At 41.7% G+C, this 16,502-nt stretch overlaps 1 protein-coding gene and 1 pseudogene across 4 annotated transcripts in view; one reads left to right on the top strand and one right to left on the bottom strand.

Annotated features, from left to right (window-relative positions):
- Positions 1-16,502, top strand: part of TP53BP2 (tumor protein p53 binding protein 2) — a 125,524-nt gene that overhangs the window by 1,959 nt on the left and 107,063 nt on the right. Inside the window, exon 1 of one of the 4 annotated variants that reach the window (XM_053605341.1) lies at positions 2,038-2,054. The exons of 1 other annotated variant lie outside the window; for it this stretch is intronic. The gene's annotated coding sequence lies outside the window, so the exon portion shown is untranslated. Of the gene's footprint in view, positions 1-2,037; positions 2,055-2,144; positions 2,202-15,543; positions 16,016-16,502 lie in introns of those variants that run through there. 2 more of the 4 variants (XM_053605339.1, XM_053605340.1) reach the window with 2 other exon arrangements.
- LOC128598052 (uncharacterized) lies at positions 12,346-12,402 on the bottom strand (annotated as a pseudogene).

Genomic DNA, 16,502 nt, shown 5'->3' on the forward strand with positions numbered 1-16,502 from the left:
AGACTGTGGGATTCTCTTAATGTAAGAACTGTTAGGTGTTCATGGTGGCAAGGCGGGATGGTGGGGATCTTCTCCTTATCTTTCCTGCACAACAGGAAGTCCCTCCTGACTGCAGACAGAACCCTTCTGGGTGGAAAAGTCAGGGATGCATAGGCTGGGTTCCTCCACATTGCCCTCCTGGACTTACGACCATCACAGGTGTGTCTACATTCCCCCACTGCACTCTAGCACTCTCCCTTGGACACTTCTGTCAAATCTAAGCTGTTTGTTCATTGCTTTGGTCCTTTCTTTTCTTTTTTTTTGTAGAGACAGAGTTTCACTTTATTGCCCTTGGTAGAGTGCTGTGGCATCACACAGCTCACAGTAACCTCCAACTCCTGGGCTTAGGCGATTCTCTTGCCTCAGCCTCCCAAGTAGCTGGGACTACAGGCGCCCGCCACAACGCCCAGCTATTTTTTTGTTGCAGTTTGGCCGGGGTTGGGTTTGAACCCGCCACCCTCAGTATATGGGGCCGGCACCCTGCTCACTGAGCCACAGGCGCCGCCCAGCTTTGGTCCTTTCTTGTTGGGGTGGGGGAGAACGCCAGGTGTTTCTAGTCATTCATCTTGCTCTGGAACATGGCTTCCATGAGGGAAGGCCCTTGTATGACATGACCAGGGTCTTAGCAGTTATTGCTCCTTTAGAATCTATCTCTAGCCACTAAAGGGTCTTACAAGATCTTCTGTGTGAGGACAGTCAGTTCTTTGGTGGGACTTCATTTTGCTGTCTACAATTATCTTCTCCCATTTCTACAACTTCTAAATTACTAGGTACTATCTTCTGTTACTAGAAAGCAAACATCCAGACTGAATAATTAGATCATGATCTCAACTTAAACAACATTACATTTAAATAGCTATGAGATAGTATCTACCTCATAGAGGTTTTGTAAAGATTAAATGAGTTCATGTACCTAAAGCACTTAGAATCACTGACATAAAAAGTGTTACTTACTATTAGTATCATTATTTTCTTCAGATTAATTTGCTGTAGCAATCTCATGTTTTTACAAGATTATTCCCAGCAATAGACTTAGTATATGCACTTGGGGCGTCAGTGGGTCTGTTCAACAAATACACATTGTGTAATAACTGACTCAGCAAAAAGACCCCTAAAGGCCCCTAATTGTCTCAGCCTGAGACACGTCTCAACTCCCCCCCACTTCCACCCCCTCAGCAAAATTCAGGAACAGGTTTCAGAATAGAAAAGGAAGTTCCCTGAGTTCCCAAAGACACCTAGCCACAGGTAAAACAAGCTTACTTGGGCGGTGCCTGTGGCTCAGTGAGTAGGGCGCCAGCCCCATATGCCAAGGGTGGTGGGTTCAAACCCAGCCCCGGCCAAACTGCAACAAAAAAATAGCTGGGCGTTGTGGCGGGCGCCGGTAGTCCCAGCTGCTTGGGAGGCTGAGGCAAGAGAATCGCGTAAGCCCAAGAGTTAGAGGTTGCTGTGAGCCATGTGACGTCATGGCACTCTACCCGAGGGTGGTACAGTGAGACACTGTCTCTATAAAACAAACAAACAAACAAACAAAAACAAGCTTACTCAAGCAGAGTTTCCCAAGCTACTGAGTCTCCCAAGTTGTCTCCATGCCAACTGCCATGCTGTAGCCCCCTGAGCCAACTGTAACCCTGCCCCAAGCTAACTGCCAGGTTCTGCTTCTGTGTTTGTTTGCTCGCTTGCCACACAGCACAAAGAGGGGTATAAAAATCAGCCTGCACTGCACTTTGAGGCTGTCTGCCCTTTTGGGCAGCAGCCCCTGTGCAGGTGTAATAAATCACCATCTGATTTATACCTGAAGTGGGGTCCGAGTTGTTCTTCAGGTGGCAATGAGTACATTTCTGGAGGCCCCAGCGTGATTGCCACCCCTAGACCCCCACCTAGGCCCCCGCCACCTGATGGCTCCAGGAAAAGGCCTTGGAGAGAACTTCCTCTGCCCCCAGAGTCCTTGGACATGTGGAACCAAGGGCATAGGTTTCCAAAACTTCTGTAGTTGGTAATCAATCAGTGACACCCAGGTGAGTTGCAAAATCTGTTCTCTAGAGATTTTTTGGGGGAGGGAACCAGACCAGTTGGACACAACTACACTGTCAGTTCCCCAGGTGGGAGGAGATGTCTCCCTGTCCCTGGTCTGTGTCATGCAGGACTCACAGGGGTGAATCCAGGTCTGTATCATGCAAGTCTGTATCATGCAGGGCTCACAGGGGGTGAGTCCAGGTCTGTATCATGCATGTCTGTTTCTCTTGGTTTCTTGGTCCTTTTTCTGTCTCTCGGTGAACTCCCTCTTTCATGTCAGTGAGATTGTGCGAAACCTGTCAGTCTTCTTTGTGCCTAGTCTGTCTCAAGTCTGTCTAAATTTTGGACTCACAAGGGTGAGTCTAGTCTGTCTCAAGTCTCCCTGGTCTGTCTCAAGTTTTTCCTTTTAGGACTCACAGAAGGTGGGTCTTCATTTTGTCTGGTTTTTCTCTTCTTTGGGCTCACAGAGGATGAGTCTTTGATCTGTCTGGTTTCTCTTTAGACTCATAGTGGGTGAGTCCCTGGTAAAACCCAAATTTATGTCAGCACTGCTGTGTGTGAGTTGTCAAATCTGTGTTTGCTGTTTCCAATGGTTTGTCAGAATTCCTTTCAAAGATTTATCAACTCCAACTTTGGATGTCAACATCTCTGTTTCCTTGTTGCCTGTCAATGTATTGATATACAATTTGTTTTAACCCAGGCTATGGCCACTGGTTGTGGCTGGGGCATAAGAGCTGATTTTCACCCAGGGGGTGGCAACTGAGAATTTCTCAGCCCCTGGTGAAAGACTGACTCTGTCCCCCTGCCTCACCCTACCAACTAGCCTTTTTATCTTCTCTCTCTTAAATCCCCTATGTCTCCCACTACCCTTGGCATTGCTTTCTGGGTGGGAGTTAAATTTTAACATTGTAGTGTAAATAACCCACTTGTGATTGAGACCCTCTCTTTCCAGCAATTAAAGAGTTACTACAAAGTTTATTAAAACCATTCCTCTTACCACACCTACAGTGCATCTTACAAGGGTACATGTGAAACTTACTAAATGTAGAATATAAATGTCTCAACATAATAACTAAGAAAATGCCAGGAAGGCTATGTTAACCAGTGTGACGAAAATATGTCAAATGGTATGTAAAACCAGTGTATGGTGCCCCATGATTGCATTAATATACACAGCTATGATGTAATAAAAAAAGAAAACAGAAAACCATTCCTGTTTTTGGCTGCCAAAAACTGGTTGCTATGTTACAAATAGTCTTGAGATAAAGTGCTGGCATTCAGCAAAAGACCCAAAGTCAATTACCCATTTAAAACTAAAAAAAAAAAAAAAAAAAAAAAAAAAAGAGAGAGAGTCCTTTTTAAAACAATAGCCGCTTGGCATTACTCTGGTTGGCATGTATTCTTCCGATCCTCAGGCAGCCTCCAGGAGGGGGACAGTCTGTGTGTGGTCCCTCTAAGGGGAGGCGTCCCCTGGAAAACATCCCAGGGTCCCTGGAGGACCTGGAGCCCTCAGGAGAATAGCCGATGATCACTCCTAAATTTATCTGTGAGTCCACCTCTGGAGGTAAACCACTTTAACATCTAATTTTAACTAGTGTCTGCAGACATTAATATAATTATTCATAGTATTTTTGTTGTGCTTATTTATTGTAAATTGTTAAAAAAAATATATAACTGTTTGTTAAATTCGATTATTGTAATTTGTATAGAGCCTCTGAAGGAAAACCAAAGAGACAGAGACCTCAGGTTGCTGGGCTATTGGCCTGTCAGAAGCTTTTGGAAGCATGAGAAGCCTCACGAGAAGGTGTTCTGTTTCTGGTTTTGAGAATATAAAAGTGTAAGAGTAAATATAAACTTTTAGACATTGTTCATGTCAGGCCTGTGTCTGCCATGTCATTTTATGTCATTTTTTCAGTGTTTTATGTCATTGTTTCAGGTCTCGGCCTGAAACAATCTTGTATTGAACTGAAGAGAAAAGGAAAACAAGTGTAAAAAAGTTAAAAAAGATTCCCTAGAACTCAGCATTTTATGCCTCAGGACACCTGAGTTCTAGTTCTTGCTAGCAATTAGAGGTTTCTTCCTCTATATTGTTAGTATAAATGTTTTTCTATTTTTTTTTTTTTGTTGTTGTTGCAGTTTGGCCGGGGCTGGGTGTGAACCCACCACCCTCGGCATATGGGACTGGCACCCTACTCACTGAGCCACAGGCACCGCCTATGTTTTTCTATTTTAATTCACTGTTTTCCTGCAACATTCTTATTCCCTTATGAGAGTGCTCCTCAGCACTCTGACTGATGCCATTCCCTAAAAGCCCTCCCGTACTAATTACACGGAGAGGAGGGCCCAGGAGGGTGGCAGGAAGGTCCCACGGTGGTTCTCTGTGACAACAGAGCACCAATAGAAAAATGAACATAAAAAGGAAAAGCAGGCTCTGACAATGAACCTACTTTTGTTAACTCCATCTCTGAAGTAAAAAGTAAAATACAACCCCGTGTATTCCACAACTTCCTCATCTCTAGAAAATAAAGTTTAATTACACCCCCACTGTTTTTATAGAATCTTAAAGTTAAACACCTAACTCCTTTAACATCACAGACTTTTAGAAAAACTTTACTGAAACTTTGTATACAATTTTCCTTTTCTAAGTTTAGAATTAAAAATAAAAAAGAACTAATAAATAGGGGATAGAAAGTTGTGTAAAAAGACATGAGTATAAAGATATAGTTTTAGTAAGGAAGGATAAAAGAAAAAAGAATAATTTAGTAGGAAAAATCTTAAGTCATAAATTTGTCTTAAAACAAAATAATTGTGTAAAAAAGTGAAAAACAAGACAAAGGTTAAAAAGTTTACATGTAATCCAGTTAACTTTCATTAGGAAGATAACATGTCTAAGAATATTGCTAACCTAACTTCAAACAGAACAGAAATCAGTTATATGAAACTGGACTAGTCTGTAATGACTTTTTGTTTAAAATATTGTTGATTCTTTCTGTGTTCTGTTTTACAGAAGTCAGGAAAATAATTTTCTGTCTTTTGAGCTATTTGTAACTTTTTAAGCAATGTATATACTTATGAGCAAAACGTGAAACATGTATTTTTTCTCTCTCCTTACTTTCTCTAAAATTTAAAAGCCATTTGTAAGTATTTTTAATTCCTGACAATACAGTTATTTGCGTAAGTTCAATAAGAATCTGTTTTGTTCTATGGAATAATGAAAGCACTAGCTTTGTCTGGAATAACATTTCCAGAGGTGTCCAGACTGCACTAAGGAATTGAGGTTAACTTTATAAAGCCAATAAAAAAAGCCCTTTAGAAAACTGGCCAGATACCTGTCAGTAACATTTCCTGATCTGTGGTAAGTAATGAAGGTCGCTTGCTAACGGGTCAGGGAATCGAAATATGCTTAGAGACCTTAAAGGAAGAGGAATTTACCCAATGCATACAGGTATCTAATGGCACAGATGAAACCTGGGCTCGTAAAAGGCTTTCAAGAAAGTCCAGCTGAGATTCCTTATAAAAGGTTCCAGCAAAGTCAATTTTAAAGGAAAGAAGTGCCCAGATGGCCAATAATTATTCTTACTGCACTCTATGCAAATAATTGAACTCAGTATACTGAAAGTATTTTGCTTTTAGTAAAAAGAAAAAATTAGAGAAAAATAATTCAAAGAGAAAAAAAAAGCTGTGACCCACCTGTATTAAATTCCAACCTTGTTTGTAATGTCAACTCATAAAATGAAACGTAACTGTTTTACTAAACTAATCTGTTAAATGGGGCTAAGAGACTAGTCAAAGAGTTTAAAATTATATATAGTAGTTATATTTCACTGTAACACCACATACTACTGTGCCTAATCTGTATACTCTGCTGAGTCTGCTGATGACAGAAGTCAAGTAGCCTACTTGCCTAGACTTAAAAGATGACATCTAAAGACAGTCAACATGCCCTTCTCCAGCCACATAGCTGGTTGGTCAACGCACGGCTGAAGCCTGAAGAAACTCCTCAAGAGATTGTCTTAATTGGAATTTTAGACTTTAGGAAAAAAGGAGGAAATGTCACAGGAAAAAGTAAAAACTCATATGTATATTAGCCCACCACCATGGTACTATTAAGGCTTGAGTAGAGAACCCAAGAAGAGTCACAGTCCCTAAGACCTCAGTGCTAAAATATCAACACCTGCAAAAACAAGCCGATATTAAAACCCTAAATTAAAACAAGGTATAATCAACTCCTTGGACATTAGATCACCAACAGGTCTGTTAAAAAGTGTATAAGAGTGTATAAGTGTGATGTAACTGAGAAAACTCTGAGGGTGGAGTTAGACCACCCTTCACAGGGTCTAGCGGAGTGTTAGTTTGCCTCCTATGGCTAAGTAACAGCTCAAGTGAGAAATCAAGACTGCCCTAGTTAAAAAAATGAGTTAGAATTGTATAAGTGTGAATTCTTAAAAAATAACTGAAATGAGTAACAATAGGTAGGGCTTCACTGCCCCCCCCACCATTCACAGGGTGAAACAAATGTGTGAGTGTGCCCTTCTTCTCCAACTTTTTCCCCTGGCTATTCTAAATGTTTAAAACTACTTTGTTCATGACCTTGCTGAGACTCAGAGGGTTTGTGCCTAAAGATAAGAGTCTAATGTCTAAGCTCACCTGAGTGTAAAAAATAAAAGTTCCCTGCCCAGCCCTAAATATTAGCCCCTTCCCAGCAACACAAATGAATCAAGGATTTGATTCCCCAAAAAACCAGAGGGGAATGTAATAACCAACTCAGCAAAAAGACCCCTAAAGGCCCCTAACTGTCTCAGCCTGAGTCCCCACACGCCTCAACTCTGCCCTCCCCCCCCTGCCCCCGGCAAAATCCAGGAACAGTTTCAGAACAGAATAAGGAAGTTCCTTGAGTTCCCAAAGGTTCCCAAAGTTCACCATTGTTTTACCTAGCCTCAGGTAAAACAATGGTGAAAGCTTACTTAAGCAGAGTTCCCAAGCTACTGAGTCTCCCAAGTTGTCTCCATGCCAACCGCCATGATGTAACCCCCTGAGCCAACTGTAAGCCCGCCCCGAGCTAACCGCCACATTCTGCTTCTGTGTTTGTTTGCTCACTTGCTACGCTGCACAAAGAGGGGCATAAAACTCAGCCTGCACTGCACTTCGAGGCCACCTGCCCTTTTGGGAAGTGGCCCCCTGTGCAGGTGTAATAAATCACCATCTGAAGTCTGAGTTGTTCTTCAGGTGGCAATGAGTACAACAATTGAACATCTACTGTGTTGGCCACTTACTGGAGCTGAGTAGATAAGGTGAGGGAGGCATTCTCCTATTTTACTGCAGCAGCCAACCTGTTTCTAGCTTTATCCCCTGTTTATCCATTCTCCACAATAGCTGGATTGCCCTTTCTAAAATAGAAGTCTAATTATATCATATCCCTGATAAGTTACTTGGACTTATGCCCAGGCAATGGAAAGCCATGAAAGCACTTTATCAGGGGATGATTGGAGAATGATGCTCTTTGCCTTGACTGAGATCGGGGAATGGAGTTGGAGAAAAGTGAATAAAATGAAGAAACATTTAGAGATCAAATTGACAGCCCTTGAAGATTAGCCCGTCTTTCCTCCTCCTCACAATCCAATTATTTCCTGGCTTCCTTTCTCATCCCTTTCCCACTTCACTTTGAAGTGCTAGGTGAGTTCCATTTCCTCTTCATTTATCATTAAAGGATTTTCTTTTCTTTCTTATCTTTTTTTTTTTTTTTTTTGAGACAGAGTCTTACTTTGTTGCCCTATGGTAGAGTGCTGTGGCATCTTAGCTCACAGCAACCTCAAACTCTTGGGTTTAAGGTGATTCTCTTGTGTTAGTCTCCCACATAGCTGGGACTATAGGTGCCTGCCACAACCCCTGGCTATTTTTAGAGATGGGGGGGTGTCCTCACTTTTGCTCAGGCTGGTCTCAAACTCATGAGCTCAGACAATACACCAGGCTCAGCCTTCCAGAGTGCTAGTATTACAGGTGTGAGCCACTGCTCCCGGCCTTCAAAAGATTTTCTTAATAAGACTCCATGGCTTTCTTACTTCATTTACTCATACTTGTTTCAAATTAGTTGTTTTTTTTTTGAGACAGAGTCTCACTGTGTCGCCCTCAGTAGAGTGCTTGTGGCATCACAGCTCACAGCAACCTCAAACTCTTGTCTCAGCCTCCAAAACAGCTGGGATTACAGGCGCCCACCACAACACCCCGCCATTTTTTGTTGTTGTTGCAGTTATCATTGTTGTTTAGCAGGCCTGGGCTGGGTATGAACCTGCCAGCCCCAGTGCATATGGCTGGTGCCCTAACCACTGAGTCATGGGCACAGCCCTGACTCCTAATTCTTTATACTATGTAGCAGATTTTCTTTTCTGAAATACTTCATGATCACCTCTTCATCCCTAGTGTTCTTTTTTTTTTTTTTTTGGATTTTGGCTGGGGCTGGGTTTGAACCCGCCACCTATGGCATATGGGACCGGCGCCCTACTCCTTGAGCCACAGGCACCGCCCGTCATCCCTAGTGTTCTTAAATGTTATGCACATGTGTTTTTTCTGTGGTTCTCTTTTCTTTTCTCTTCTCTTCTCTCTCTCTCTCTCTCTTTCTTTCTTTGAGACAGAGTCTTACTCTGTACAGTGGTGTCATCATAGCTCACTACAACTTCAAACTCCTGGGCTCAAGTGAACCACCTGCTTCAGTGTCCCAAGTAGCTGGGACTACAGGTTGTACCACAATGCCTGGTTAATTTTTCCTTTTTTTTTTAGAGATTGGGTCTTGCTCTTGTTCAGGCTGATCTCAAACTCCTGGCTTCAAGCAATCCTCCTACCTTGGCCTCCCAAAATGCAGTGGCTTACAGACATTAACCTCTATTTTAAAATATTGTGCTGGACATTAGATGGGTCCTTTCCATCTGAAAACACCTATCTTTAAGCTCCAGGAAATTTTCTTGAATTATTTCTTTGATAATTTCCTGTCCTATGTATTTTTTCTATTTCTTTATAGAACTCTTATTATTCGAATGTTAGACATTCTTGACTGATCCTTTTATTTGTATCTCCATGCTCTATTTTCTTTTTCTTTCTTTCTTTTTTGTTATTTTCCTCTACTTTCTGGGAAATTTCTTCAACTGTATTTTTCAAACCTTTCGATGAGATTTTCATTTCTACTAGTGGTCTCTAAATAGTCTTATTTCTTGAATACAATATTTTATCTTTCTGAGGTTATTGATTATAGTTTTATGATGACATATTTTTTCTGCAGTTTCTGTTTACACCAGGTTGGATGTTTAATTTTGTTTTCTGTTTGTATGTTGTGATCTGTTTTTCACACTGGACATTTTCCTCGTATGCTTGATGAACCTTAGATGTCTACTTATATTTATAAGAGTCAACTTTGCAGAGTGTTTGGAAGCTCTGTGGGTGGGGCTTGTTTGTGTTACTGTATGATGATCTGGCTAAGGCATGTCATTGAGGAACCCCTAAAGTCCAAATTCTTTGGTTTTTCCTCTTGGATTGGTTGAATTCTGTACAGAAGTATCCTCTAATATTTTGTCTGTAGGAAAAAGGCTAAGCAGTAAAGACTCCTTTTAATCCTCTGTAAATAATATTAAATTTCCTGAAAATGGAAAACCACCTTCAACAATGCCTTATTGTCCAGATAATGTACCTCCTACTAGTGAGGTAGGGAAGGAGCTGAAGGGATCTATTAGCTTCTTAAAGCAACCTTCATCCAATTGGTTTTTAGCTCACCTTCCTCCTCACTTCCAGTGGATCCTCATTCCTCCAAACCCTGAACTTTAAGGACTTTGGTGTTGCACATGGAATTGTTACTTGGCTTTCGTCACTCCTGCCTTACTAACTGGCTTTCTCAGATGGGTTAAGTTAGTTACCACTTATTTATCAGCTTTTCAAATTCCCAAACTTTGTTGCTGTTATGGCTTCTCTATTCTCCTTATCTGTGTGAGTCTATGCTTTAAAAAGAATTCCGTTGTGTTGATTTATTGGGTTTTAAGAGGAAGCAAAATTAGATGGAAGCTTCAGGCTACCCTCTTAATTTAGTAGTCCCTCCGCCAGGCTTCTGAGTTAACTCTTTACTTCTCTTGTCCTATTTCTTATTCCTTTTTCCCTGATGGGCCATTACTCATCCACTTTTACCTTGGGATTTTCTTATAGAATTTTTTTTCATTATCGTTTTTTTAAATTTCAAACTAATATGAGGGTGCAAGTTTTTATGTTACATTGTTCTCACTTCCAAGATAAAGTTCATGGTATAGTTAAGCTCTTCACCCGGGAGCATGCTGAACACCTTCACATTACACATGTTAGATGAGATCCCTCCAGTTGTCCTCCCTCCTCCCACCAATCATCCTCTCCACTCCCTCCCTCTCTCCCTCCTCTCCGCTCTCTCCCTCTCTCCCTCTTCTCACCTCTTCCTTGATAGACTATACTTGTTTTATCATTTGCACACATACCCTTTGGCGTGCACAATTGTGTACATTCTCACACTCCCCTGCAGTGTCCCTCACACACTTTTATGCCTTGTCTCTGTCATCCCTGATCTGTCCCACAGCCAACACCTATGTTCCCTTTTTCTCAACCTACTGACAGACACATGTCTGCATTTTTCTTTTCTTTTTTTTTTTTTTGTTACCACGAAAAAAATTTTTTTTATTGTTGGGGATTCATTGAGGTTACAAGAAACCAGGTTACACTGATTGAATATGTGGGGTAAAGTCCCTCTTATAATTGTGTCTTGCCCCCAAAAGGTGTGTCACACACTGAGACCCCCAACCACCCACTCCTTCCCTCTCTCTGTTCTTTCTTTCCCCCACTCCCTCCCTCTTTCTCTATCTTTCTCTGTTCTCCACTTCCCCCACTCCCTGTGTACTAGGTCATTAACTGTCCTTGTATCAGAATTGAGTACATAGGATTCTTACTTCTCCATTCCTGCAATGCTTTACTAAGAATAATGTGTTCCACTTCCATCCAGGTTAATACAAAGGATGTAAAGTCTCTATTCTTTTTTAGTGGCTGAATAGTATTTCATGGTATACATATACCACAGCTTGTTAATCCTTTCCTGGGTTGGTGGGCATTTAGGTTGTTTTCAAATTTTGGTGATTGTAAATTGAGCTGTGATAAACAGTCTAGTACAAGTGTCCTTATGATAAAAGGATTTTTTCCTTCTGGGTAAATGCCCAGTAATGAGATTACAGGAGCAAATTGGAGGTCTAGCTTGAGTTCTTTGAGAGTTCTCCATACTTCCTTCCAAAAATGTTGTATTAGTTTGCAGTCCCACCAGCAGTATAAAAGTGTTCCCTTCCCTCCACATCCACGCCGGCATCTGCAGTTTTGAGATTTTGTGATGTGGCCATTCTTGCTGAGGTTAGATGATTATCTCAGGGTGGTATTGGTTTGCATTTCTCTAATAATTAGAGATGATGAGCATTTTTTCATATGTTTGCTAGCCATTTGTCTTCTTTAGAGAAGGTTCTATTCATCTCCCTTGCCCATTGATATATTGGATTATTGGCTTTTTTCATGTGGATTAATTTGAGTTCTCTATAGATCCTAGTTATGAAGCTTTTGTCTGATTCAAAATATGCAAATATCCTTTCCTATTGTGTAGGTTGTCTATTTACTTTGATTGTGTCTCCTTAGCTGTACAGAAGCTTTTCAGTTTAATTAAGTCCCATTTGTTTATTTTTGTTGTTGTTGCAATTGCCATGGCAGTCTTCTTCATAAAGTCTTTCCCCAGGCCAATATCTTCCAGTGTTTTTCCTATGCTTTCTTTGAGGATTATTATCGTTTCATGCCTTAAATTCAGGTCTTCTATCCATCTTGAATCAATTTTTGTAAGTGGAGAAAGGTGCGGGTCCAGTTTCAGTCTTTTAAATGTGGATATCCAGTTGTCCCAGTACCATTTATTGAATAGGGAGTTTTTCTCCCAATGTATGTTCTTGTTTTGTTTAAAGAAGATTAGGCGGTTGTAAGATGTTAGTTTCATTTCCTGGCTTTCTATTCAATTTCAAATGTCTATGTCTGTATTTTTGTGCCACTACCATGCTGTTTTGACCACTATGACCTTGTATTACAGCCTAAAGTCTGGTATGCTGATGCCCCTGGCTTTGTTTTTATTACTAAAAACTGCCTTAGCTGTATGGCTTTTTATCTGGTTCCATAAAAAACAAAGAATTATTTTTTCCAAGTCTTGAAAGTACAATGTTTGTATTTTAATAGGGATAGCATTGAATTAGGAAGTGCTGACTTTTTTTATTTGCCTTCAGGTGATCAGCAATGAGTATTCTTTTCATTTCAGGTCAAATTGCCATCACCTCAAATACTTCATATTTGAAATGTAAGGTGGCATCCATAGTTCAGTGGGTGGGGCGCTGGCCATACACCGAGGCTAGTGGGTTTGAACCCAGCCTGGGGCTAGCTAAAAACAATTGCAACTGTAACAAATGGTTTGATGTAAGCACATCAGAAAGTATAAAAAATCAACTCATTGTACCCCACATATGCATAAATGTATTCATGACCTATGTGTATATGACTTAATAATAATAATAAAATAGCCGGGCAGTGTGGCAGGTGCCTACAGTCCCAGACACCTGGGAAGCTGAGGCAAGAGAATCGCCCAAGCCCTAGAGTTTGAGGTTGCTGTGAGCTGCAACACCACGGCACTCCATCCAGGGTGACAGCTTTGAGACTCTGTCTCAAAAAAAATAATTTTTGAAATGTAATTTTTCTCAGTTCACCTACTTCATATTCATGATTCATAAAATGTTTCATATTTTCTCCTGTAACTTTGTCCCATGTGTTGAACCAAGAAGAAACATTTTTAGCTTTGAGCAGAAAGTGATTTTCTCTACATGTTTTTTGTGGCTAAAAGTTTATCTGTCTTGCTTCAGATAAACTGGAGACCTGGCAGTGCCCAGATTTATCATGGGACAGATATGCAGGAAGCCTTGATCATCATTAATTGGATTTGCAAGAGAGAAAAATGCGCACAGTGGTTCTTCAGTGAATGTAAAAACATGGGATCCATCGCTGATGTTATAAAAGGAAATGTTCGGCTTGGCACCTGTGGCTCAAGCGGCTAAGGCGCCAGCCACATGCACCTGAGCTGGCGGGTTCGAATCCAGCCCTGCCCACCAAACAACAATGATGGCTGCAACCAAAAATAGCTGGGCATTGTGGCAGGTGCCCATAGTCCCAGGTACTTTTGGAGGCGGAGGCAGGAGAATCGCTTGAGACCCAGGAGTTGGAGGTTGCTGTGAGCTGTGATGCCACAGCACTCTACCCAGGGCGACAGCTTGAGGCTCTGTCTCACAAAAAAAAAAAAAAAAGAAAGAAAGAAAATGATTCCAATGTCCATATCCAGGAAAATGCCTACTCGGGTTAATGGGAATCTCCCTGAGAGGGGGGTTAAAAGCATAGTGCTAGCTGAAAGAAGCTCTTCGTTTCTCAAACCCATGGTCCACAAGCCAATATCTGAAGACAGTAGAATTGACTCTGGTCAATCAACAGATTCTTTGCAAATACCCAGGGCCCTTTCTTTGCTTGTCCCCATATCTACCTCCAGTAATGGCATTCAGAGGTGAACCGAGGGGAGCCCAGGACACAGATTTAGTGTTCAAATTTCTCAAAGCATTCTCTGTGATTCTGTGTGATATGTCCACAGTGGATGTGCCTCAAGTCATCAGAAATGATTAGTCGAATATTGGCTGTGTCAACATGGAAAGTCATATTGCAGAACTTCAGCATCCTTGGGTTCTGTTGTAGAATTGCTCTCAGCTGGGGCTCTAATTTCTTGACTTTGGAAACCATCCTCCTCAGTGGGTGATGGAGCCTGACGTCATTCTTCTGAGAGACCACAGAACAGAAAGGGCGTGAGATGCCTTCCCCATGGGGTTCCTTCTGGAGAGAGCCGATGCATCGGAGGCAGCAGATGTAGCCACAATTTAGGTACACGGGGTTTTCAAGATAAGCAGGCAGGACACTTGCTTCCTTCTTCAAATAGTTCAGCCATGGCCACTGTCTGTGGGAAAATGTACATGATATTGTAGTTCCACGAATTGAATGACAATACTCCTTGGGGCTCTTTCGTCTTTAAGTGAGTAGGCATCTCAGTGTCTAGTAATAGGTAATGACAGCATAAAAGACTCATGGCCCTGAACCTATGATATTTGGTCTGCTAGTCAGAATAAAGGACATGATTCTTTGGGAAGTTTGTTTAGTGAAAGGGTCCAGACCCTGCTGGCCAGCCCTTGGAATAGGGCTGATGGGAGTTGAGATGTGTTTCCCATGAGAAAAATGCATGCTGGATTTCTTTTTTTATGAGACAGAGTCTCACTTTGCTGTGATGGGTAGTGTACCCTGGCATTATACTCACAGCAATTCAAACTCCTGGGCTCAAGTGGATCTTCCTGGCTCAGCCTCCTGAGTAGCGTGCGCCACCATGCCCAGGTAGATTGGTTTTGTTTTTGATCTATTTTTAGTAGAGATGGAGGTCTTGCTCTTGTTCGGGCTGGTCTCAAACTCCTGAGCTCAAGCAATCCACCCTCCTTGGAGTGCTAAGATTACAGAATGAGTCACCACATTCTGCATATGATTCTTTCTTTGGGAAGCTAGTGTGGAGAACGGGTCCAGACCCAGCAGTCCATCCCTTGGAATAGGGCTTATGAAATTGAGATGTCCTTCCTCTCCTCCTTATATAGTCTCTAACTGTTTCTACTGACCATTTATAGGATCTTTTAGCACTAACAAGATGAGATCCAACAGGAGTAAATGGTAAGGTTTTATACTTGAAATAAACCCCCCAATTAAACAACACAGAATAGAAGAGGTATCCCTTTTTTTGTTTTTTAAGACAGAGTCTCACTTTATTGCCCCCAGTTGAGTGCTGTGGCATCATAGCTCACAGCAACATCAAACTCTTGGGCTCAAGGGATTCTATTGCCTCAGCCTCCCAAGTATTTGGGACTACAGGCACCCACCACTGTGCTTGGCTATTTTTAGAGATGAGATCAAACTCCGACTCAGGCTGGTCTCGATTTCATGAGCTCAGGCAATCCATCTGCCTCAGCCTCCCAGAGTGCTAGGATTACAGGTGTAAGCCACTGCACCTGGCCACAGAAGATGTATGCCCTTATGCCCACACATACAAAAGAAGACTATAGATTAACATATAGTAAGTAATTCAACGATGTGACATGCCTGCCCTACAAATGCTAATTCACATGTGGGCTGCATTAGAAATATATACTCAGAACAGGCTCAAGGACATAGTCTTTGTCCTCTCCTTAGTATTTGTCTGCAGATGCCCTGATGTGCCCCACTCCATACTTTAAGAAGGACAATGATAGCATATAACAGAAACAGATTAACAAGAATGGTTGGGGTCGGGCATAGTGGCACCCCAGCTATTCAGAAGGCTGAGGCTGGAAGATGGCTTGAGCCCAGGAGTTCAAGTCTAGCCTGGGCAATAAAGGGAGACTCTGACCCTAAAAAATAAAAACGAAAGTGAATGAGTGGAGAGGGGACTAAAACCTCAACACATGAGGAATATGTGAAGCAACTGTTTTGCTTGAGCTAGAGAATCTGAGAGGGGAATGTAAAGAGCTATCATATGGATTGAGAATTAAATTTAGACTGTGTTTTCAAGGGGGCTGGTGTTTGAACTAACAGTAGAAAATAGAGAGAGGAGTGTGGCAGTTCAAGATAAAGACCTTTGTCCTGATAAGAGCTATTTGGAAAGGGGGTGGGCTGGCCCAAGTGATGCTGGTATCTCTGTCCCTAAAGGATCAGTGGTTGTTTTACCAACCACTGTTGATCTGAATGGCCTTTTCATGCAGGGTGCGTGTGGTTGGTCAGGCCCTGATAAGGCTGGATGAACCTACATGCTGACATCTGGGGATTGTTTATTCGCCTCTGAGACCTACTGTCATAGGTAAGTTGGGGAACTGGACTCCATGGTACTGGTCAAGGACCTAGGGCACTCTGTGTGCCCAGTGAAGTGTTGACTAACTAAATTTAATTTGGAGTAAAAATGCTTTGAAGATATAGCCACTTTAAGATAGTAAGATACTGTATAACATTGTAACCTCTGAGGAGGAATCTGTTTAATGTGTTTTATGATGATTAATAACATTGCTGATGTTTACTCCTACTGTGAGAATAAAAGTAACAAAGGGAAACAGGAGGGCAAAACAGCTCTTTGAGGAGACTTCTTCACTGTTCTCCAGAATCGCTGGCTTTTCTGTAAATGAAAATGAAACCGTTGATCTCTCAACTGCTTCTCCGTTGATTGGCTTGGGTGACAAGCAGACCAACTCCTTGGTCCAGCAACAGTTGAATTAAGTAACTTCTAAAAGCCTTTCCAGCCCTGTAATTCTATGTCAAGGTCAAAGAATCGCACAGAGCTGAAAGGGCTATAA

Source organism: Nycticebus coucang, chromosome 10 (genome assembly GCF_027406575.1).
Source record: "Nycticebus coucang isolate mNycCou1 chromosome 10, mNycCou1.pri, whole genome shotgun sequence".
Classification (NCBI taxonomy): Eukaryota; Metazoa; Chordata; class Mammalia; order Primates; family Lorisidae; genus Nycticebus; species Nycticebus coucang.